We start from the raw sequence: 24156 nt of genomic DNA on the forward strand, positions 1-24156 counted from the left end.
GTGCTCTCTGTGCTCCCATCTGCTCTTCCCGGGGAGCTGATGAGGGTCATGCAGAGCAATTCTTGCAGAGAGTTGTTCTTCTCAGCCACCCATGGGCTGCTGCAGTGAAGGGCAGGGGCAAAGGGGACAGTACAAGAGTTGTGCCTGGTAGAACTCAAGAGCACACCTAGAGTGAAAGACAAACTTTTTCCTGGTACAGGCTCTTTCCCTTTCTGCCTCCCTTTCCCTTTCTCTCCCTTCCCTCCTTCTTTTCTTCCTTAAATTTCTACACAGGCTATTTCCACTCAGACTTCTGCTGAGTCTCTTTTTTTCTGTTTAGACAGAGCACTGGCTGCATCCAGAGTCAGTGGCTGGGAACCAGGACTTCACTCCTAGCAGAGCTCCCATTTGGGCTATTTGGAACCCCTCCCTGCCCCTGCCATATTTAACTTTTAGCAGTATAGAAGCACATGCAAGTGGCTCTGTCATATGGCAATGAAAAGATGTTGCAGTTATTAACTAGAAAAGCAGTGTTGACAAAACCAGCAATCATGGGCCGCAGCTACCTAATTTTATCCTTGCTGTAGCCTCCAGCAAATCATTTTGCCTCTGTTCCCCCATCTTGATCCAATGCATTTTGCCAATCCTATAGAGCCCAAACGCACATCAGTCCATGCTTATCCCCAGTAGATGTTTTAGCTGGTGTTATTAATTATACTCACTGCACATGCAAGATTTACATGATTTTGTTTTGAATTGACTCATATTTGCTGCTAAGAATTGCATGGACTTTGTAATAGACCTCTGGTGCAAACAAGGGATTATCTATTTCCTTCCTGTTGTGGTGGCTTAAAATAGGCTGTTTCAAGGAACATGCTGCTTGCAAGCCAACTTGTTGGTGCAAAAAGCATTGCCCAGCATCCAGCATTCTGAGATACACCATGTGATTGACTGAATTTAGTCTGAGAATAGTACTAAAAATGAAAATGAACCCCAGAAAATTCAGACTGAAAATGTGAAAACCCAATCAAAGTTTTATAATGGGGGGATTATTCTGCTGCTCTCTGGCTATTAAAGCACAACTATCATAAAAAGCTGCAACTTACAGGGATCCCATCTGCCTCCTTTCAACATTTTTGAACAAAGCTTTCCTTGCCTTTTGTGTTGTGCTTTAGTCACGATTGCCTGAACCTGTAAATGCCCTCAGTAGTCCTTGACAAAGGAACTAGATAGTGCAGCTGACAGTCAGTATGCGCCAGCCACTGAACTTCATTAGGTCCCTGTAAAAATTCCCCACATTACATGACCCTCACAAATCCATTCCCCTGCACTGCTTGCCAACAGGGACAGAAAAAGAGCTGCAGGGCAGGAAGGGGAACACCCAGTAGGAGCTGTAGCTTGTTTTGTTTGTTTCTTGATACAAACAGTTTCTTGGATCTGAGCTTTGCAAATCTGTTCTCTGCTGTCATTCACTTACAGGAACTCACAGTTCATTATTCCAGGGTGAAGGCTGATGCGAGGCAAGGAACATGCCCCATGGGAATGCACGGATTTTGTACTGGGAACAACGAGAGATGCACCAAGCTGTTGCTACCCTGAGCATGATGACTGCAGTGTCCTGATCCTGCTCCATCCATCTGATCCACCTTAGTGCTTTTACGTTGTGCTTGTTTATTTATTTGTGCTGGGCAGCAAACACCCCGATGGCACAGAAAGCCACTGCACCAGTGACTTCACTGGGGAGAGGTTTTGCCCTGGTGGGGTAGCTCCAAGGTTTCCAAAGTGCTCCTGCTGAGGCAAATCAAGCCAATCAGGAAGTCCCCAGAAACCTGGGCTGTGTTCGGTTTGTTGTTTCCACCCTTAGACATTTCCTGCTATTGTTCTTGTCGTTTTCTTTGAGTGTTCGCTGGGCTGGTGGGTGGTGCTGCTACTACCGGCAGGGGAGGCCTCCGGTCCTCTTGGGCACATGGAGAGCTCTGTGCCATTCCTTTCACAGACTCTCAGCACTAGTTTCTGGCGTACAAGTGCAGGGAAGGTGGACCTGGGGTGGTAACTGCATCTCAGTGAGCAAAGTGCAGTTCCTCTTCCTGTTGGCTGTGCTCAGCTGGACAAGAATGAAATCATACCATAAAATGATGAATGAATTCCAGCTCAAGACATTGCCTACCACCCCTGGAGAAGGAGAAGGTGGGTAAGTAGGTGGAAGAAGCAAGTCCACAGCATCCTGGGATCTATATAGAGACCTGTGGAAATACTGACTATATGCTAGACATTGATGGCTCTAGTTTTATCGCTGCCACCCAGAGCCTGGCTTTCACTTTCCAAGGGTACAGGATTTCACCTACAAACATCTAACCCCACCATGCCCCTATCGAGAACAAGAGGAGCTATTAACTATCCAGGCTTTCCAGACACAATGCCTGTGTCTCATTTTTTAATTCTCTGAATATCATGATTAATCTTTTATTTCATCAGACACCTCTCACAGGCATCTACCTGCAGTGTGAAGGACAAAAGACCTGGATGCTGCACTCCCTTGGGTGCTGTTCCAGTCTCAACTAGAAATCACAGCAAACCAGTTCCTAGATTGCCCCAGCTGCTCAGGTAATCATGAGCACATCTTTGGATTTCATATACAGTGTTAGACAACTTTCTGTGCTGTGGAGAAACTGTAAGATTGAATTTGTCCTTGGACAGCATCTATAATTCTGCAGAGAGATCCCTGGAACTGTGATGTTATTGCTGAGCTGTAGTGGTGAATGCTACACAGCTGTGTGAATGAAGAAATGAGTGGGAAAAATTGCTTTGATATTACCTGAGGCTCCCTTTTGCAGCCCTTTGTTTCACATTACCTAACATCAGCCAGACCTGAGTCATTGCTATCTGAACCTTCACAGAGCTGGAGTGAAAATAAAAAAAAAGGAGAGCGTGTTTAATAAGGTGACAATGCCTTTCTAGTCCCTCTTACTGGCTCATGAAAACTTGGAATGAAGTACAGTTTTAACTGTGGAATGCTGAAAAGTTTGCCTTGACGTTGTGCTGCATGTTTGTGGTAGGAGTCAGCTGATGACTTCCTGCCTGCGTGGGTCTCAGAGGGGTGAAATTCTTGACCCCAGACTTCCCAAGAGCTGCAGAGCTTCAGAATCAGGATAAAGCAGATATCTGGGCCAATTTGGTTCAGTGGAACAAAAGCCAGCCAGTAGAGTGTCTGTGGAACAGGATGGGTTATAAAAGAGTTACAAATCTTCCTCTTTAAGAAAACTTCTAAAGCCATGCCAGGGTCTGTGTTTTGATGGTTGACCTCAAGCTGACCATTCATCATAGCAGAGAGGTGGCACAGGACTGCCTTTCTAAGGGTAAATGTCCAAGAGGAGAACCTCAAAGCACCTAGCAGTGTGGTAACCCCCTACTTTCTAATAAATTACTTTGCAGTTGGTTCACTGCCCTTCCTGCAGCAAGCTGAAGAAAGCCAAGTGTAGCCTGATGGGCTCCTGGCTGCGATCCCAGGGCTAGCTGGTTATGAGAAACTAGTTCACCTTCTGTGGTTTCAGTGCATCCCATGACTATGACAAACCTCCCTCATATGGGTCGCCTTGACTGTGAAAACCATCTTTATGCCTGGAATGGTGGTATTGAGGGATGGGATAGCAAGGGGAGGTGGTCCATGTCACATCTCTGGAAAAATCTGCTATGTAACTTGAGAAAAGAGGCTAAAGTTTTGCAGGGATTTCCTGAAGTCTAAACGGCTGATTTTGTCTGGTTTTGAGTCTTGCAGTATTCCTAATTCTCAAGGATCCTGGACTGGAGAAAACCTCAGCTGAGTTATGGCAAAACCATGAACATTGTTAGTGTTACCTGTACAATTGACCCCCTTGTCTCCTTTCTGTGCCTACTACATTTTTTATGTTGGTATTTGAACAAGGTGCTCAAATAAAGTAAGTTCTTGTAAGAATGGGTAGTAATAAATGTGAGACCATTGCAAAAATCTCCTCAGGTTTACAGCACTGACAGATCATTTTAATTCAGTTTGTCTAAAACATGAGAACAAGGGCCAAAACTTTACAGATATCCGTAGTAGTGGAGAGGCTGGGACCCATTTTCCAGTTTACTTCATGCAGGCAAGTGTGCACAACCTCAGGACATGAGAATTTAAGAAATTACTGGCCAGTTGCAGGTTGCAGAAGATGTCTGTAGGCGCCATCTGAGATGTACAAAAAAACCTTAGAAGTGGTAAAGGTGCTCCTGAAAACGGGATGCAGGTACTTTTGAAAGCTTGTCTCCTGCGATATCCATGCCAATTGGTGTACAGTTACAAAGACTCTTCCAGCTTTGTTGTTTGAAGGTACTTCATCTCTGAATGTTTATAGTTGAAGTGATCAGGCAATAGATGAAAGAGCAGTACTCAAAGCCTTGAATTTAAACAAGAGGGATAGACAGGCATCAAACTGTAGGTGTGTATGTAGTTCCAGTGGTCTGAATAGATGAGTACTTGGATGTAAGCACATGTTGAAGTGTATCTCTAACTCAAGCCTTAAAGGGTAATCACATTAATGTGACAGCTCAAAATTAGGAAAATTGTCCCAGTGCTTTGGAATGGACAGACCGAAAATAAAATTAAACTAACAAGGCTGTATTTGAAATACGGCATAGTAACTCGGAGCAACAACAACATTCTGGGTTCTGGAATGCCATTGACTGCAGTACAATTACCAACAGACAAGGGCAGCAGGAAGTTCAGGCTGTCAAGATGACTGGCCAAAGGGCTGGCTGGTTAGTCACTAAATGCCAGATGGACACCACCGTCTGAATGATTTCTCCCTTATTTGTAATTGGCCTCAGTTGTGGCTGAGCTCCCTGGCTCTGCGTGCAGTTCTCAGGTCTGCTGTTGGCAGCCCCCTTGGTATACACCCTAGAGGCAGCGTACAAGCTCCTGTCAGCATGACAGTCCCTGAAGGAGCTGTGGGTTTTCTGGTCATGCCCTCCTCTACCAAATTTTGCTTCATTCATGGTGTGAAACGTCCATGGCACCATTTAATTCCACCCTCCTTTACTTTTTTCTTTTTTTTTTTCTCTCCTCGTTTTCATGCCAGCTGTTGTGATCAGTCACAGAGAGACATTTTCTGATATTGGTGTGGAACTGCTGATATTTTCCACCTTATGCTCTTTTACTGGTAAGTAGGACCATTGTAAAGATGCCATTTTGTGCCCAAAACAGACGCCTTTAAGCATCTCTGGCTTCTCCCCCATGATCCAAATCCACACTGAGTGTTTTTGTGGCCTTCTGGCTACAGAACTGTTCTGGTCTCTGCTCATCGCTCCACTGTGTGCCTCCTGCTACATGTTTGGGACTTGTAGAATCAAGACCAACAGATCCTCCTATAGAAAGTCCTCCTGCATTTATTTGCTTCTGCCTTCTTCAGTGACATGTCATCTTTGGGAAATACCAAAGTCTTGAGGCCAAGAAGTCCTCAAAAAACTCAACTGCTGGGAAACAAGTGAATGACTTTATGCTGAGTTCCAAAAATTCTGCATGGATTGTGTAGAAGACACAAACCCCAATTTAGAAGGTGAAACAGGAGCTGCCTGATTCAGGCTACTTTTGGATAGCTTGACATTTGAACCCAAAAGTGACAGGAGCATGTACTTGCCCTCCTAGAGGTGGTTGTCCCAAAGAGCTCAGTGGTGTTGCAGAGGATGGCTCCTGCCTGGCCCTGCAGCACAAGCACAGCTCTCACCATCATTCTGTCTATGACTGTCTCAGGAGGGTGTCATTGAGACAGAAAGTAGAAACTGTTTTTGAAGGTACCAGGCAGACTGCCTCGCCATTGTTTTCTTGGTGTTACAGTCTGCTGGGAAAGAAAGTAGAGGTGTGCTACTGCTTTTGAACAGGTCAGTACAATTGCAAATGTCAAAATGTCCAGTGTTAAGTAGAAAAAAGATGCAGGACAAAGGAGGAGAATGTTTTTTGCCAACAGCACTCCAGCAAAAGGTGGGAAAAGCTATGTTCAGTTTATCATGTCCATGCGCATGATGTAGATAACCGTGGATAGATAATTTTCACCCAAAAAATAAGTCTAGCTGTTGGATCTTGTCCAGCCAACCTCTCAGCCAAGAACAAGCAGATGAATATGGTCACTAAATATCCCAGTGAAAGTGGCTGAAGTTGTGCTTTACTCCACATTTGCAGAGGGCGGCTGGTGGGCTGTAGTTCATTATCATGGCTCATCTAAAGCATGGTAAGGTGATGCACTCTGGTAATCCGACTGTGAGTTTGAGCCCTTCTTTTCCTTCTGTTTCCAACTCCTACCCCTGAAATCTGTACTGTAGTAAACACCTTCTTGACAGCAGTGCTCTCAAAAACTGTGGCCAGGGAGACTGAAAGAATACTGCAGACAAATGCAACATTCTCTTACAGGTTGCTGAATATCCAGTGCCTTTTCTCTTTTCTCATTTCCCCTTAGATCTCCCTCATGCTCTTCCCACAAAAAGATTGTGTGGAGTCACACACTCCAGTGTAGGAAATACTTGTTTAGCAGAGTTTTTTTCCCTAGTATGTATAATAGAACAAACCTTCAGACAGACAAGCTAAATATACATCCATGGACCCAGGGAGCACTGCAGAAAGGCACCAAATGCTAAACTTAACTCTTGTGCTCCTGCACCACCTTGTACTATTATTGTATAGTATTATTATGAAGGTCACATACTAGCTTTCTTTTCTGCTTCCCATTCCTGCTGCATACTGTGTGGCTTGCTTTGATAATTGGAAATTGCTCCACAAACTGACTGCCATGGCCCAGGGGACAGAAAAAGGTCTACCACAGCAGCAAAGAATCAAGAAGAGGCATCCAGGTCCAGATAGCAAAAGAAAAAAAGGGAAAATAATAATTAAAAAGTCCCTAACACTGCATGAATAAACAGAATGTTCAAGGCGGGGACTGCGGGAGGAAAAGCTTCTCTGCAGTGTATGAGGCCATCTAGCGAGCTCAGGCATTGTCACAGCTCAACTTTTTCCATGGTATTTTGTCCTGCTTGTCCCCCACAGGACACTTCACAAGCCAGCTACCAGCCAGGTATGCACACAGATACTTCAACAGTATCCTTCACTGCAAGGTGAATGGAGAAAAACCTTTGTGGGAGAGGAGAGAGTGACAACAGAAAGGGAATGACTGACGCCAGGGAGCGTGGCATGCTGGGTTTTTATGGGAAGTCAGAAATCCAGCTATACTGGCAGTGGAAGGGCAATGTGGTGTGCAAGTTTTCACCGAATCCCGTCCTCAGCTGCACAGCTGGGGATGATAAGGGGAGCTGCTCAGCCAGCAGGCACCGCAGCAACTGCGTTGGTGAGAAAACCTTGTCAGGAACCGTGAGATATAGGCTGCTTAGTATTATGTGGTGTCTTCCCTGACAAAAAACTGCTGAGAGGCAAGGAAATGTGTACGTGATGTGCTAAAATAATTTCAAGTTCTCAGAGAACTGACGCTCCTATTTTATGTGATACTGGACTGGCAGTCTGGGAAGGGAAACGGCTGCAATGCAAAGCACGATACCTACCAAGTCCTATCACGGTGCTTTGCCTCCGAGCAGACCAGAGTGGCTGCCTGGGGATGAACACATGACCAGCTGCACTGCCCATCCACTCCTCTGCATCTCAGAGGCTGCCAGGTTATGAGAGCAACAACAAATACCTGGGATTTTTGATAGTTTTTTGTGGCTGCTCAGAGAGCCCTTGAACATACCTGAACCTACGTCTGACTCCAAAACCCATACCAGTGTCACACTATCCTGGTACAAACTGTGCTTGTTCGACCTGGGGTACAATGCTGGAGAATGTGAGTACAGGATGGTATTTTGACATTCCAGGTGCCAGCATATGATTCCTGCCTGTGCAGTGAGGTATTCCACTTTTAGCCTAGGCATAAGAGTTTATAGCAAATTTGTCCTGTTGCATTAGCAGTACCTCAGAAAACTGGAAGGAAAAGGTTGGAAGACCCTCACCTAGTAAACACTGGTTTAATCTCATCATATTCTGGGAGCCAGGTGAGCAGATGATCCACCAGTTTTTCTGTCTTCAGCTGACTGAATGCATTCACTTTCTCATCTCTTGAAAAATTGTTTGACCTGCCTGGACCTTCCTCAAGGGAGAACTCTTCATGTTCACCAGCCTGTCTCTGGAACAGCTATAAATCTGGAGCTTGGTAATTCTAATAATGATAAACTGTTCCACATTCTCCTGTATTGTCACTGAAGCCTTGATCTGCAAGTTTTAGGACACCAAATTAATTCGAAGTGCGAAATTATTAGTCCCAGTGAAAATAAGTGTGAACATCTGGAAACATTTGCTATTTCATTAAGTGTGTATGTGTCCACGTAGGCTATAGACAGGAGAAACAAAATATAATTAACTTTGTAGCTGCGCAGCCCAGTAAATACAGTAGCACTATTGCTAGTAACAGATTCCAAGCTTTGTAATAGCTTTGCAAGGACTTTAGGACTTGACATGGTCCCTCTGGAAGTGACCCCTTTGTCTTCTGCACGTCCGTGAAATTGTATGGTGTAGCTACAATCTACAGACAGCAGTGCCAAGCAGTTTGTTCTGTAGAAGGAAATGCATATGACCCCACTATAGTCATTCCCTGCAGAGGAAGACAGGCTTGTTGCCACAGCTGAAGCTTAGAAAGAGGGATACAGGGAACTGTAAGGAGGATGATGGGGTGGGATGATGAGACAGGGCAATGAGCAAATTCACAATCATCATATAAAGACATAGAGCAGGATAAAACTGCCCTAGGAGTAGCAAGGAGAGCAAAGAATAAGCATCAAAAGAAGTATGGCCAGCAGGCCAAGGGAGCTGACTCCGCCCCTCCCCACCTGAGCACTGCATCCAGCTCTGTGGGCTGCAGCATCAGAAGGATGTGTACCTGCTGGAGCAAGTGCAGTGCAGAACCACAGAAATCATCAGCGGGATGGAACACCAGTCCTATGAGGAAAAGCTGACAAAGCTATGGTTGTTCAGCATGGAAAAGAGAAGGCTCTACGGAGACCTTGCCTTCTAGTTCCTAAAGGAGGTTTGTAAGAAAGATGGGGACAGACTTTTTTTTTAAAGTCAGGCTCATATCCATAGGACAGGGGGCAAACTAAAAGAGGGTAGATTTAACATACATATAAGGAAGAATTTTTTTTATGGTGTGGGTAGAGAGAAACTGGAATAGATTTCCAAGAGCATCTGTGGATGCCTCATCATTCTAAGTGTTCAAAGCCAGGTTGGATGGAGCTCTGAGCAACCTGACCTAAGTTGAAGACATCACTGTTTATTGCTGGGGGGTTTGGACTGGATGACTTTTAAACCCGAACTATTCTGTGCTTCCATGATTCTATCTAACAAAAGTAATATATATATAGCATATTTGACATGGAATTACAGACCCATGAAGAAAGACAAAGGTATAAAGGGTGTCAGAAGGAAAATAAGAATTGCTTCAATAGACTCCAAATTGAGGAGAAGAAAACCACCAACATCTACATCACATTCCCCCTGGAAAAGGGAAGATACCCTCACAATCAGCATAATATTTACCTTGATGAAGAGTTGGAGATGCTCATGACTTTACATATATTTTAACTGTGTCTGGGATGGATCCAAAGAGGTTGTGGAAGAGTAAGAACAGAAAGAGGGGCAGGTACTACGAAGACATAAGACTTGTAACTATTACTCTGCAGACTTATAATGTAATACAGTTCCTTTTTCTCCTCCTGTAATATTTGGCTGATATTAGAAGCTAGTCAGCTGTTAGATTGGTAAGATTTCATTTACCTTAACAACAAAGTTTTGGATTTGCATAAAAAGTCTCCTTATTTTTCATCTACACAATTAATTGAGTGCAACTTCATGACATTGTAGATGGGAGATGGATGCTAGCTATTTCCCAGCTCAGTGCTTTGTGCACTGAGTGTCTTTCTTGTGGTGCTGGTTTTTTGTGGTTTTTTTTTGGTTTGTTTGGGTTTTTTTGGTTTTTTTTTTTTGGGTTTTTTTGTTTTGGTTTGTTTTGGTTTTTTTTGTTTAGGTTTTTTTTGGGGTTTTTTTGTTTGTTTGGTTTGGTTTGTTTGTTTTGTTTTGTTTTCCTTTTCTTTGATCAGATGGGCTTTGGGCAGAATATTCAGGAGAGTCTATTTTCAAGGGCTAATTTCTCCACAGCTATTTTAAGGACGGAAATAATTTTCTAGGCCCCAGATTGAAATTTGTTTTAAAAAATTCCCAAATGCTGTAACAATACAACAGTATTGTATTGTATTTATTGAGTTTAATGTTATTGTATTGAGTTTAATGTTACTGAATGTGACAGCACACATTATTTCAGCCTATAGGAGAAAGACCAGACCACTCTGAAATGCCACTTTTGGATCAACACTGGGCTGGTGTTGATCTAGGTCTAAACCAGAAGACTAGGGAATAGATGCCGGACAGTGCTAGAGGGGAGGGGAGGAGGAAACTAGTGGGTAGTGCCTAAAAAAATGGAAAGTTTTTCAGGAGAGAAGCAAAATACAGCTTTTTAGCTAAAGTTCAATTAAAAACTGGTCTTTTAAAGTAATGCTTCCCTGCATTTTCACTTCCAAAATGACCGTAATTTTTTAGAAAAACAAGGTATTTTGAAACTGCAAAGTTAAGTGTTAAAATATAACATCTCTGCATTAGAAAAAAGTCTGTATTTTTCTGTCCATTGAATTCAGCAGATGATTTTGCTCTACCCATTTTCATATTGTGGAAAACAATGTCTTGGCTTGAGTTAAAGTTCTCATTTCCTGCTCCTTACAGCGCCCTCAGTCTAGGAAGCATGTTATACAGATGTGAGATTTTCAGGTACACCAACTCATACAAAAAGGCTACGTCACTCTATAAAATATCAGACCGATATTTCAAAAACCTAAGGCAGCATGTGAAGGCATCAGAAATTTCTTATGGAGGTTTTCCTCACTTAGAGATTCGCTGTTATATCCTTGTAATTATGGTAGTATTTGTTACTTTAAAGCAACTTTCTAGTGCTGCATGTTGTATTCAAACATTTCTAGTCTTGCATTCTAGTATACAAAAGAATGTATCTTTTGTAGCACTGCCAGTCTTTGGATTATCTCAGTAGAGGATGGATATATTTTCTCCCAAGCTTAAAGACTAAAAACTATGATCTAACAGTAATATTATTTGCATGTAAATAAAATCCAGATTTTTTTCTCAAAATTATTTTATTCCTCTTCCACTTTTTTATTTTTTTCACTCTGAAGGTTTTATTGCTTAAAATCTTCCAGGCAATCTGTCAGTTCCTTAAGCAGAAAAAAGTTTCCTGCTTCTTTAGGAGTCTGAATGGCCACAATTACTGAATATAACTCTCTGGGATACTGTTATCATATACATATAATATTAGCCACCAGTGGATGGACACACATGCAAATAAAAAGTTGGTGGCAGATTTTAGGAATACAGACCTCTCTGGTATTGCTACTGTAATTTTAAGAAAATTATTTTTTATTCTAGATAAAGATGCCTTCTTAATACTTTTCTTGCTAGTATTCATTGTAAGATAAATAAATGTAAGCCACCTTGCTATCACACCAGAAACAAAGGATGCATAAAATGTGGTCTTTGGGACTGTATATTTGCAGTATTAAAAAAATTAACTTTAATCTATCCAAAGTTTTCTCCTGCAGTCCATGCATACATCAGCTTTTGCCTGGCAAAGAAGACATTTTCCTTTAAAATATGGCAAAAAGAGAAAGCCCGTGGTTTCACTTTCCATTGGTTACATCCACTGAACTTCTTTCTCTGAAGCACCTCTTTGTGAATACTTTGGAAATATGAAAATATAAATTACTTGATAATCTAATGGCTTCTTCTGTAATCTTAGTGAGATGTCAGCTATCAAATTAAGAGAAGACACTACGCCCTCACTCTGCAATGCAGGTGAATATGCGTGACAAAGTCAGTAGATCTTTCTTTGCTATCCAGCTAGCAGATCATCCTTGTGACTTCTGCAAGTTACAAAACTAGAACATTTCCTCTGAGTGTGGCATCAGGATAACCTCACCTGGGATGACTTCTGACACAATGCCATGGAAAATACAACGAAAATGGCAATTTTTGCCTATGTTGTACTTCCAGTTCTCACCTACATCTCCTTGGTTTAAAAAAAGCTAGACAGGTCATACATTGGTATCCTATGGCAAGAAGGAGCCTTTTAACAGCTCCCATCAAAGCTAATCACACAACCCGAAGTATGACAATGACCCTTCCAGCTGTAAATGTTCCAATAGGGAAGAAACTGTTCCAGATGTGGAGTTAGCCTATGAGCTGGCAATCTGTGCCTTCTGTGTGTTAACTCTCCTGTGGTCACAGTCATCTAGGAGACAGCCCCGGACTCTGAGGGACAAGAGCAGGGGAAATGATGCCCAGCAGGCATAAAGCTCGTGTTAAGACATAGACATTAAGAAGAAAGTTATAGTGGTGATGTGAAACCCTAGCCTACTGCAGGGCTGGTGCACTGTGGGGTTGTGGTGATTCCCCAGAGGATGGAAGGAAATGTTTATTAATGAGAAATTTAAAGGGATACATTGAATACAACACATTTCTAGATGTCTGCCAAAAGGAGCTCTGCTGAACACATTTCAGTGCAATGTTTCTTGATATTCTGGTTCCTGATTTCCACCAGACTTTTGTCTTGAATATAGTCACACTATTTTTAAAAGAGGATATAGCCCAGTGCGATTCTGGATAGCTTAAGGAAGCACCTTAATACAGTTAATTTTAGTTGTGAATTACTCACGTTGTTTTGGCTCATTAAAAACATTTTTAATTAAGGAATGCATTTAAAATATGTTTAAGCCTGGCAGAAACCTGTGCTGACGTTGCCTCTTGACCATGTGCAGCACACCATGCTGGTGCGGTCTTTGCCGGCTGCCAGGCAGTCGGGTATGTCAGCAGGGCACTGCACTCTCCCTCAGGGCAGGAGCAGCAGTGTTTTTTGGTGAGTCTGGATGCTCAGAACATCACTGCAGCCTTTCCCACGCCGTACTGACCGGTAGCTGACCTGTGTGTCCCACATCCAAAAATAGATGCAGTATACAACCTCTTTCTAGCTGAGGAAGTGAGGGATGTAAAAGTACTTTTCTGTGGTAAAATAGAGCCTTCCCAGGGATAATTCCTAATGGTTGTAAACAGCTGTCCAGTCTGCAGGGTGGGATCTTGACACTATTCCATGAAAACTTGGTTAAATAAGCCCCAGTACTTTAGTTAACTATTTCTATTTTGGTGCTCCAGTCAGGTTCTAGTCTCCAGTATTAAAACCAAAAAAATTAAAAAATCATGCAAAAAGCATATACTTTGACATTATGATTACATTTCCATTGGGAAGCAGTCAGGCTGATGCTGGCCCTGTCTACATGTCCTCAGAAGGGGCTGTACTGAGAAACCCTCATGCTCTAGGATTTTGTTATTCTCAACTTAAAATGAGCAGTGATGGAGGGTGACGTGTTTAGGCAGAAAACCACTATGCAGAAATAAACAAAGACATGTAAGAGGGAGTCAGGCAGTGGTACTCAAAGGAGAGGTGACCTGATAGCATTTAGGACAGGAGCCTCTAGAGAAGGCCAGAACAATCCCACCCCAGTAAATGCCCATTGCCATTCTTGGTTTCCCTGTTGGCTTGCAGACTGTGGGACACAACCCTGTAAAGCAGCACCTCCTCTTTTCACATTTGGGACACCACACATTCTCCTCATACTTAACATGAAACATGTCAGGAGAGCTATTCTGTGTTCTGCTTTTGAGACAGGACAGAACAGGAAGCAGAAGTCGTTGCTGAAGACCAACCCGATGAAGAAGACTTCTCTGGAGGGAAGAAGCCTTGCCATGCTTGAGTGGCTGCTGGGTGGTCCTGTGTTCTGCTGAAGACAACAGCACTATCACGGCACAAAGTCGAGCATGCCAAACACATGTTTGGGAACTGGAAGGCAGCCTAGTGAGAGGATGAATAAGGGCAAGAAGGAACAGGAGTAGAGAAGGCATTTCCACACCTCCATGCTGCAACTGATGATTGCTGGGAACAATCGGAACTACACTATTGCTAAAAGGAGACTGAACAGATCAGCTGAGAGGCACCATGGTCCCTGGCCATGGTGACCAGCAACAGCAGGGAGAGGGTGGGACTCCCCCCAGCTCCAGGACTGACACCTCCTGGGTCCTTTTCCATGAGGTGGCTGTCCTGTCTGTAGCAGTGAGAGGCCCTGGGGCAGGACCACCTGCTGCTGCACATGTAGAGGATGGGTACCAGCGGGGTGCTGCGGCATGGCTGCTGTGACAGCACGACGGAGGATGAAGGAACGGAACAACAGCTTGCCTGTGACAAGATTAGTGATATCTTAGGTTAGGAAAGTAGCTTAATAAATTCCCTGTTGCCTTGGATGTTTAGCAAGCTGTATCAATAGCAGAGATTGTAAAATGCTTTTGGCAATTCTTAGCAGAAATCTGGAAGATACGAAATGAAGAGATACAACAAACCACTGAAGGGAACTGCAATAGTCTTTAGACACATTTGTATGGAGCAACTGCTGTGACAGAAAATATATATATTTGATTCTCCTTGCAGATGCAATGTGAAAAATAAATGTTAAACAATTATGAAGCATTTGTATGCAGTATTGAACAGTTATTTTGTTTCACTTGGGGAATGATGTTTTATTTCCCTGACCATAGATTATTTTTCTGTCTTTGTTTAGAAATACATACCATTTTGACATTTGTGGGGGGTTAAAGGGCACTGGGAAATTATGGCATATGGTTGATGATTTCCCTGAGAATTATTACTGCTTTGGAAAACACTGACTTAATTAAATGCAAAATGTTTATGGGAATTTATCTATTTCATTATAATCTGACAGGAAATTATCTCAATATTTTGTTTCCATGAAGCAGAAACATTTGCTTTTTACTTTACCATTTAACAGATAAAAACAGATAAAAGTGTTCCAGTGTCTGTGTTGAGAATGTTTTAGTCTTATCAAAATAAATGTTGCCAGGAGGTCAGACAAATAATATTAATTCCTCTATTTCACAATAATTTTGAAAAACTTATTTTTTTTCTCTGTATTTGAGGCGGTGTTGAAGTTTCAAAGTCTCAGAATTTTGTCTAAGATAGAAGTTTCTAGTTATGAGCCATTCAAGTCATCACTTTATGCTACAGGTTCTTTTATAGCTTCAGCTTCTCATAATCTTTTTCTCTAAGATGCACAGAGTCTAAAATTTATGCCTTCTCTTTCTCTTCACAGATGTCTATTCTAACTCTAATGACAAAGCATGAAAATCCAGAGTCTATTTCAGACTAGTGAAACAAGTAAAATTATTTGGAGAGCAAAACTGAAACTCTGAATACAAACCAGAAGATACATTTATGCCTTCAAATAAGAGCTCTGAAACAAGTAACTCCAACACAGAAATATTTTGCTAGCTAGTGAGAAGAGGGGGAGTGGAAAGAAAACTCCACCATCATTTCAAGCAGCTGTACTGGGAGCTGTCTGGCTGCTTTGCACTGGTAGTCCATCCAGTTCTGTGCCTGGCATTAGCTGTTTCTAGATATTTCATGGAAACAGACCAAAAATTCAGTGTTGGCTTACATATAGGAAAGTTTCTTCCTTACCTAAAATGCAAGAAGCTGGCTTTGTTCTACACTGTAAGAGCCAACAGCCTGTCCCAAGCACTAATTTAGTCTGTTAATCCCTGGAGACTCTACCTTGTATTTTCCAAAATACACCACTGTACGAGTTCACAAGTGCAACAAGATGACTGATCATAATGCAAAAAAATTGGGGTTCCCCTATACCCACATTTTGAATGTCCTGGTTTTGGTTTTACAATCTGTCATTTTCTGTAGTGAAAAGCAGTTCCTGATTTCACTTCTCTGTTTCATTTCCATATATACCTGGCACTTCTCTTCTCCAAGAGGATTAGAGAAACAGAAAACAGTGCAGCTCTCCCTCTTACATCAAGTATCTCAACAAACTGGTCAAGCTTCATCCTGAAATTGTCCAGGAACAGAGATGCCCTGTGGCAATTGACAATCTACTCCAGTGCTTCAACATGCTCACTCTTGAATAAGGTCTGCAGGAAAAACACTTGATTATCTTCTTAAAGGTCTGGTCTTCTGGCATTTTAATCTCACTTCTCTTGTGTTTGTAATTTATTTCCGTCATCTTTATAGCTACTTTCAAACTAGTCAAAGATATTATCATGTCCCTGTTCAACTTCCTTTCCCTAAAATAGTTTTCTTTTGCAAGTTATGGGTCTTTGTTATCAGAAAGAGGGAGAAAAGTCTATGACTGGCTGGGAGCAGGTGCTGAACCCCAGTGGCCCAGGAGAAGGGGTCCAGGCAGGCCCTTGGCTACAGATTGTGTTGGCTGAACCAGCATTGCTCCTGGTGACTGTCTCTGACCTCATCTCACATACTTGAAATGAGGGACCCTCCATGGCCTCTCCAGTGTTTCACTGTCCTGATCACTGGAAAGATTTCCCTAATGAATTTCCATTGCCAATACTTAATTTCAGTCGTTGTTGTCCCTTCTACCGTGAACACAAAGAACCCCTTATTCTGCTCCATTGCAACGGCTGATGAAGTGTTTGAAGACCTACTCTCTGCATTAGACTGAGCACTCTCTCCTTGTAGACCATGCCCTCAACCACTTCCATCTTCTCCTCCTGATTTTCTGGTAGTCTGAACCGTACTCCCAGTGCAATTGTACTTTCAACTGCATATTAATCCAAGCGAGACCTTACTAATGATCAGCAGAGTACTCTTTTATGTTTCATTACCTACATACCAAAGTGTCTTTTCAGCACAAAATCCTTGACTCATGTCCAGCTTCTTATTCAACCTAATTCCCACATGTTTTTGAGAGAACTGGGCTGACTGCCATAGCCCACCCTGTCTCCATGGTTGGCTATGCCTGCCCAAAGGTAAAACTTTACATTTTCCTTCTATTGCATTTTCAAGATCACCTCTGATTTGCAATTACCATGCTGTTCTTCACCATGTGCCCCCAGGTTTGATGCTGTCTTCAAGTTTAATAAACAGGGCATCTACTCACAAACCTTCTCATCACCTGAGTGTTATGAGAAGATGAAATGGTATACGAACCAGCCTAGAGTCCATCAAAACTTTTCCCTTCAATTTTGTCTGAACTGTTTCTTACCAATATTGCATGTGTCTTAAACAAGTTTTGTCCAAATCATATTTCTACTACTGGATTATAAAAGTATCAGAGTCTCCTTACTGTTAAGGTAAATGGCATCCTCAATTGACATGGTTTGCTAGGTGCCTGTCAAAGAAGCTGGGTATCCTGGCAGGCCTTATTTGATCAATTCAAGCTGTTTATAAGTCACTATGCGTTCCCCTAGACAACCCCATGTACTCCTCTAAGGAATGAAATAAGGTTGGTATCCCCTAACTCCTCTTTTCCCTGCCCCCTTGGTAAAGTTAAGAATGACATTTGCTTTTCCTATGAAAGTCTTTTTTCAAGATCTCAATGGGACAAGATTCTGAGATGGTTTCAGCCAGATGTCCAGTTTGGGGATGGAACTCACCATGCTCAGATGATCTGAAACCAGTCTGATTGGCCTCAGTACTCTTCAACTTGTTTTTCCTGATTCTGCTCCAGTCTGTACCTGGTGCAACTGCACTTCTTGCCCAACTGCAGCACACCTTTTCAGTGAAGACTGAAGAGCAAAACAAGACCCTTATCTCAGTGTCATCTACCATCTTTCCTCTCTGTAGAACAGGAGATTAGCATTTTCCTTTGTTTTCTCTCTACCTGTAACACTACCACAGAATAATTTCCTATTATGGTATGGAGCATATTATGCCTCTTCCTTTTTTGGCTTTTATCCTCACCTGCTTTTGCAACTCTTTCAAGTCATGCTTAGCAATCTGAACTAACTTCCATTTTCTGTGACCTTTTGTCTTTGCTTAATGCCAAGGAAAAACCAGTGATTTAGTGCAGTGAGTCTGGTCCAATACTGCCTATCTTTCCTCTGTGTCAGTTTGTGCTTTTATGGTAATTTTTATGGTTTGCTGTGATTTCTAGTTGAGACTGGAACAGCACCCAAGGGAGTGCAGCATCCAGGTCTTTTGTCCTTCACACTGCAGGTAGATGCCTGTGAGAGGTGTCTGATGAAATAAAAGATTAATCATGATATTCAGAGAATTAAAAAATGAGACACAGGCATTGTGTCTGGAAAGCCTGGATAGTTAATAGCTCCTCTGGTTCTCGATAGGGGCATGGTGGGGTTAGATGTTTGTAGGTGAAATCCTGTACCCTTGGAAAGTGAAAGCCAGGCTCTGGGTGGCAGAGATAAAACTAGAGCCATCAATGTCTAGCATACAGTCAGTATTTCCACAGGTCTGTGTAACTCGTCTATGCATCAAAGCTTTCAGCTATGAAATGTTGGATTTACTGAAATCTGCCTACCCCAAATGCATTATTTTTAATTTATTTTTCCATTTGTAAGTCACAGACTTTGTAATTTCATGGTCATCCTAGTGGATCCTTAACCTTTATATTTTGTGGGGTCTCCCTACAAACTAACCACTCCGCAGAAATTCCTCATTCTGAATAGTTGGCTGGAAGAGATATTCATGCTCCAAAGATTTGCTTCCATGTGTAGGGTGAGGTTAAGATGATTAATACTCTTTTTAAAATAAGCATAGTTTTTTAATGACTTTCTCTTCTTGCAGGTGTATCTTCCACTGGACTTGTCAGGCTATGTTACTATTTAAATGAATTTGAGAGTGGCAACTGAGTCTTAGATTTTTTTCCAGTATCGTTAGGATAACCTAGATGCTTTTGGTTAGGAGAAAATTAATATGCAAAAGCTATTCTTCTCTCAGTCAAATCACAGCCTCCTTTTAGATAAGCAAACAGAGAAGCTACAAGAATGCTAATCAATGTGGGACACAAAGAACAAAGACTTTCTCTCTCTTCTGCAAATCTACCCTCCCACTTAATTAAAAAATAGTCTTCCTAGGAGGATAATGAGGAAAAAAGGGGAGCAGGGAGCAGAAGTAGTGTGTAGCAGAGGAGAACTTGTGCTGAAACAGAATGTATTATTTTGACACTTCCAGATTCCTTCTGTAATTAAAGAATCACCCCATCACCCTGTGACCTGTATTTTCTGGATTAATAGGACTGACCTGTGTAGTCCAACCCTCTCCAGCCATGCTCACACAGGCTGAGCAATGCCTGAAGACCATCAAGGCCTGTGCTCAGTGAGCATGGCACAGCTGACACGAGTCCACAAACCACCAAGTAAAACTCCTATGTGCGGGTTTGTAAATCCTCCCATTTGCGACCCCTGGGATGAAAGGAGGCAAAGAAACAAGGGCTAAAGCCTGGAAAGTTTCTTGCATTCCCCAGCTCCCTCTCTGCTGGAGCGGCAAGAGCATTCCTGTCTGCTGCCCCAGAGAGAATCAGGTAGTGAGGAATGGTAGAACCACACCACTGATGAGTGCAGAGGAAAAGGAGGGTTTCATCATGGAGCCATGTCACATTGCTGTCCAGAGTTAAAAGGAAATTTGGTGACAAAAGAGGAGAGTGATAACCCAAGTGTTGCCTGTAGACCTGGCTGCCTGCCTTGAAGACAGTCTGTACAGCAGGTCACTTTACTGGGATGTGACAGGAGAGGAATCTGCAAAAAAATTGTTGTTTCCCAGAAACCCTTTGCCATATTGAAGAAGCTACCAAACTCTTAAAAATGTAACAATTAAATAAAACAGAAACTAGAGGTTTGGCAGTAGGGGAAAAGATGGATATGAATAGCATTTAAGAGAGAGAAAGCTGTGGGAGCTGTTAAACTCTAGCAACTTTAATACCAAAGACTGCTTTAAATCCTTACAATTCATCCTATTATCAAAGTCCACCTAACTGCAGCAAAAAAGGGAATGCCTCTCTGTTGGTTCCCCCTCCTGGGTGCTGGGGAGAAAGAAGGACAATTAATATTTTATCACCAAATGAATAACTGGTGCATGGTCCTTAGGCTAATATTTCTCACAAACAATATACACTGTATGACATGAGAAGTACAGCTAAGCCCTGCAAAGGAGCTACTTTATTAAAAGTAAATTTTTAACAGAACAGCAATGAGAGCTGCTGGAGTACTTTTGGTGATTTTGAAGGCGATGTTTTATAACTTCACCTTGATTCTCCATGGGAAGCTATTTTCTCTGCCTGCCAAGGTTTTCCAGTTCTTTATCAAAGTTTTCATCCAGCAAAATCTGGACTCCTGTTCTCCAGGAAAAGCCAGAGAAAATGGATTTTTCAAAACCTTCACTATGCAAACCCTCTCAGAATAGGCTCACAAACACATGATTCAGCATCCCTGGGGCAAACAGACACATTAACACGCTTTGTACACTCTGGGCTATTTCCCAGCTAGCATTCCTCCCATGGTAGACACAAAACACCATTATTTGTTTTGAAGACACTTTCCTGTGAAGGAAAGAAAATCGTTCAAAGAATTACTTAAGATTGGACCATGCTCAAAAGACACATGGTTCAGATGAAAAATATCATTCCTTCAGAAATATTCAGCTCTGCAAATTGTTCTCAGTACATAGAACAGCATGAACTTGTCACCAGTAAAATCGTAAAACAAGACAATTAAGTAAAACCAAGATGTTCCATGTTCTATTTTAGTGGTCGAGTTACAATCAGGAAAAGCTTCCATTACCAAAAAAATCAGATTAATCCAACATAGATTTGTATTATGGTTAATTTGTCCCAAATATCTAGGGGCAAAAATCTGTGTATTACTGGCTACTACAGCTTCTGAGAATCTCTCTATATAATTTCTGTGCCAAAAAAAGTCACATATTTAATTTTTGAAAGAAAAATTTCAGATATCCATAATATATGTTGCTTCCATAATGATTATTTTTTGAATGAAGGTTATTCCTATTTAGAGAAAGGAGTTTGAAAGCCCACTTGCAACCCATTTTCAGCTTTGTTCATGCACAGTACTTTCAGATATCTATATAATCTAACAAAGCAACAAGCAGTTCAGTCAGAGATTACTAAACGCAATTTACCTCTTCCCTAATCAAACATTAGCTATCAATATTTCTTTCCCTTATTGCACTGAATCCTTTCCAGCTCAGCAGTAGGTAAAGCAAAGACTAATGAGGAAGGAATCACCTTTCAGAAATGCTGGGTCATTGCATCAGGTTTTTCAAATGTCTTCTCTTTTGGGAGATGAGGTGGCTCAGCAAGGGCCGCTAAGATGGAAAAATATCAATGTATTACTCATCTTATTCAAGCTGCCAGTATGATGCAGTCTGTACTGATGCAGTAAGTGGTAAGACAAGCCACCTAATGAAGCTGTGAAATGATTAAATACCACCACTCTTAACAGGAAAAAAGACATTTTCAGGATAGGTAATTTTACAGCTTTGCCCTACAGACACTTCAGATGGCAAAATAAGCACTGGAAATAAGGAAGGAATATCAGACACCCTACTTTGCTTGAGTCATCATGTTTCACAGTCATTGTTGATCTGTTAGTCAAAAGAAAAGCCGTTTTATCTTGTTTGCAATTGAGGCAAGTCAAGAACAGCTCCACTGAGGCAAGCAAGTTTGTGATTTAACTACGAAAACCCAGCAGCACTCCAGTGCCACATAAAGCCAACCTGGTACCCAAGGGATGGCTGCTGGTGTTTGGTGGAGGGCCTGATAATGCACAGCTCCACCAAGGAGCCACCTGTAAGAGTCATCCTGTTCATTAAATGTCTTCATTTGTCACACGCCCCATTTAAGCAGGAGTTTTCACTTCCCAAGGACCACAGTGCATTCCCCTGGCCTCCATTTGCACTCAAGAGGGAGAAACTGTGCCTGTTCCATTCTCCTTCTTTGAAATGCCTGAGGAGTGAAACAACTGCCTACAAAATGCAGAGCAATAGAAGCCTTGCAAAAAGTAACGTGTAGTAGCTTATACTGCAGCAAAAAATCTGTTTGGTCCTGGGATCCATGGTAGCCTTGGACACCGTACGCCAGGACATCAGGATGCGGCTCTCTCATGTGTGCTGCTAATTGTTTGCAGGTATCAAAACTTTTGCCAGCTATTACGTTCCCATTCTGAAGACGGGAAAAAGTTGAGGCATGGATGAAGAATTTACATGGTGGACAACAGTCTGATTTGGTAGTGTTTTCTGTTCATGTACTGTAAATTTTAAATAAAAGCATTTAATGGACCAGCGTAACACAGAGTGCTTACACGTGTGGTTTTGTATTGCCTTAGGTGGCATCATTTTGATTATACCAATCCCTGACAATTGAAGGTCTCTGGGTAGAAACAATGTATTACAAACATTAAGAAAAAAAAATAGCTGGTAAGAAGAACACAAATTCTCAAAACTGGTTTGTGTGAAGCAGACTTCAATTACTGGAACCTGTTTTCAATTCATCCTTCCAGGGAAATCTATACTGTTTTCAGCTGTCCAGACCAAGCTGGACTCTTTACCTGACCTTTGATGCTACACATGCATGAAAGAACCTCCCTGGTAGCCTCAACAGGGCTAGGAAAACAGGATGATTTTTCTGTGACATAGCTTCAATATGATTGATGATTTGTATTTGTAAAGCTGATTTCAAGTAGCAAGGAGCAGAGAATTACATGGGGGTTCTGAAAGTAGGATGGCTGCTCCTGAAATTACTTGTCTAAAAGATGATAAGAGGGGCGGGAGCTTGACCACTGCTGCCTGACTGGAAGACTACAAAACATTGCCCGTAGCCTTAAAACTGGGCTTTCAACGACCATATGTGTGACATAACAAGTTACATCTGATGTGATGGTTACTTCCAGCCTTTGGAAGGCAGAAGATTTTAGATTGTGCCTAAGTGAAAGTACAGTTATTCCACAAGAAGGAAACAGAGCTGAGGATCACCATGTTCTTGGCATGGCGACACCCTGCAGTTCTCCACAGCTCTCCCCATAAGGCGATTCCAATGAGGTAAGGGCTCAAAGGCATGAGGCATTTCCCTTGCATGTTTTGGGGCATAATCACGGTACACATGTAAATCCTGTGGTATCTTCACCATTTTCTCCTGCTGCAACATTTCCTAAAGTCAGAATGATGTTATTTTGGCTTTTATTTATTTTCTCAGCTGAAAATCCTATGGCATCAAAACTGGACTGCCAGTGTAACAAATACGAACCACTCCCCCACATCAGAAGTGATGTCTTATTGCTGGGCATAACTTCTGACAGTGAGCTGGTTTGTCCTTGCAGGACCAAATCAATGGCTAGCCCCATGCAAACCCTCTGGAACAGAGTTTAGAGGGTGAACTGACTACTCTGGTTTCCCCAGCTGGTGCTGAAAGCAAGATGAGACTTACATGCCCTGCTCTACTGGTGACACATTGCTGCTCTGCAGCAGCTGATACCTGGAATGCATTTCTAAATTTAGGAATCTTCTGCCTTTCTGGGCTTATTCCAGGTGTGCCAAGTCATCAGACAAGTCAGAAAACCCTTAGCCTTTTGCTGTAACTCAGTAGTATTTCACATTCCCCTTCTATTCTGTTGGAAGTAAGAGCTTCATCTTCAACTGAAAGTCTCAGCAAACCTTACCTGGGTTACTAAGGCTGTTCCTTTATCTAATGGACCCACAGAAAAACAACTTACTGCAAACCAGACTGCCAGCCCATTTCCTGATTGCAATGTGGATTCTTGGGAGGATCACTTATGTGAAATTCACTGTCCTGATTAATAAGTACCCTGACATTAAAGAGCAGAAATGAGGCTAAAGATGGACTCATACCAGGAAACAGTATTTGCAATTTTCTAAGTATGTTTTTAAAAATGCACAAAATTAAAACCGAATGGAAAACTACTAGTATAAGGCTATGGCTCCAAGACTTAATTATAAGTTCTTTTCTCTGGTCACTTATCTGACTTGAGTGTTACATGTTCCCCTACCATATGCCTACGCATTACCAGTAATCCATGTTTACTGGGAATATCTGTCTATTCACACTTTGTGCAGTTAAGATTCTGCAGGCAAGTTCATGTTTCCCAAGCGGGTTTCCTAAAAACAAAAAGTCCTTTAAACAACCTAGCAATAACTCCAACATTTATGACACTTTCCCTGAGCT

At 42.0% G+C, this 24156-nt stretch overlaps 1 protein-coding gene across 7 annotated transcripts in view; it reads right to left on the reverse strand.

The window, feature by feature from the left end:
• PALM2AKAP2 (PALM2 and AKAP2 fusion) overlaps nt 1-24156 on the reverse strand; it is a 267420-nt gene that overhangs the window by 169194 nt on the left and 74070 nt on the right. The window contains exons 1-2 of one of the 7 annotated variants that reach the window (XM_039567788.1): nt 4299-4304; nt 1388-1392 (exon numbers count right to left, since the gene is read on the reverse strand). The exons of the other annotated variants lie outside the window; for them this stretch is intronic. The gene's annotated coding sequence lies outside the window, so the exon portion shown is untranslated. Of the gene's footprint in view, nt 1-1387; nt 1393-4298; nt 4305-24156 lie in introns of those variants that run through there. 7 annotated transcript variants of the gene reach the window in all.

Source organism: Corvus cornix, chromosome Z (genome assembly GCF_000738735.6).
Source record: "Corvus cornix cornix isolate S_Up_H32 chromosome Z, ASM73873v5, whole genome shotgun sequence".
NCBI lineage: Eukaryota > Metazoa > Chordata > Aves > Passeriformes > Corvidae > Corvus > Corvus cornix.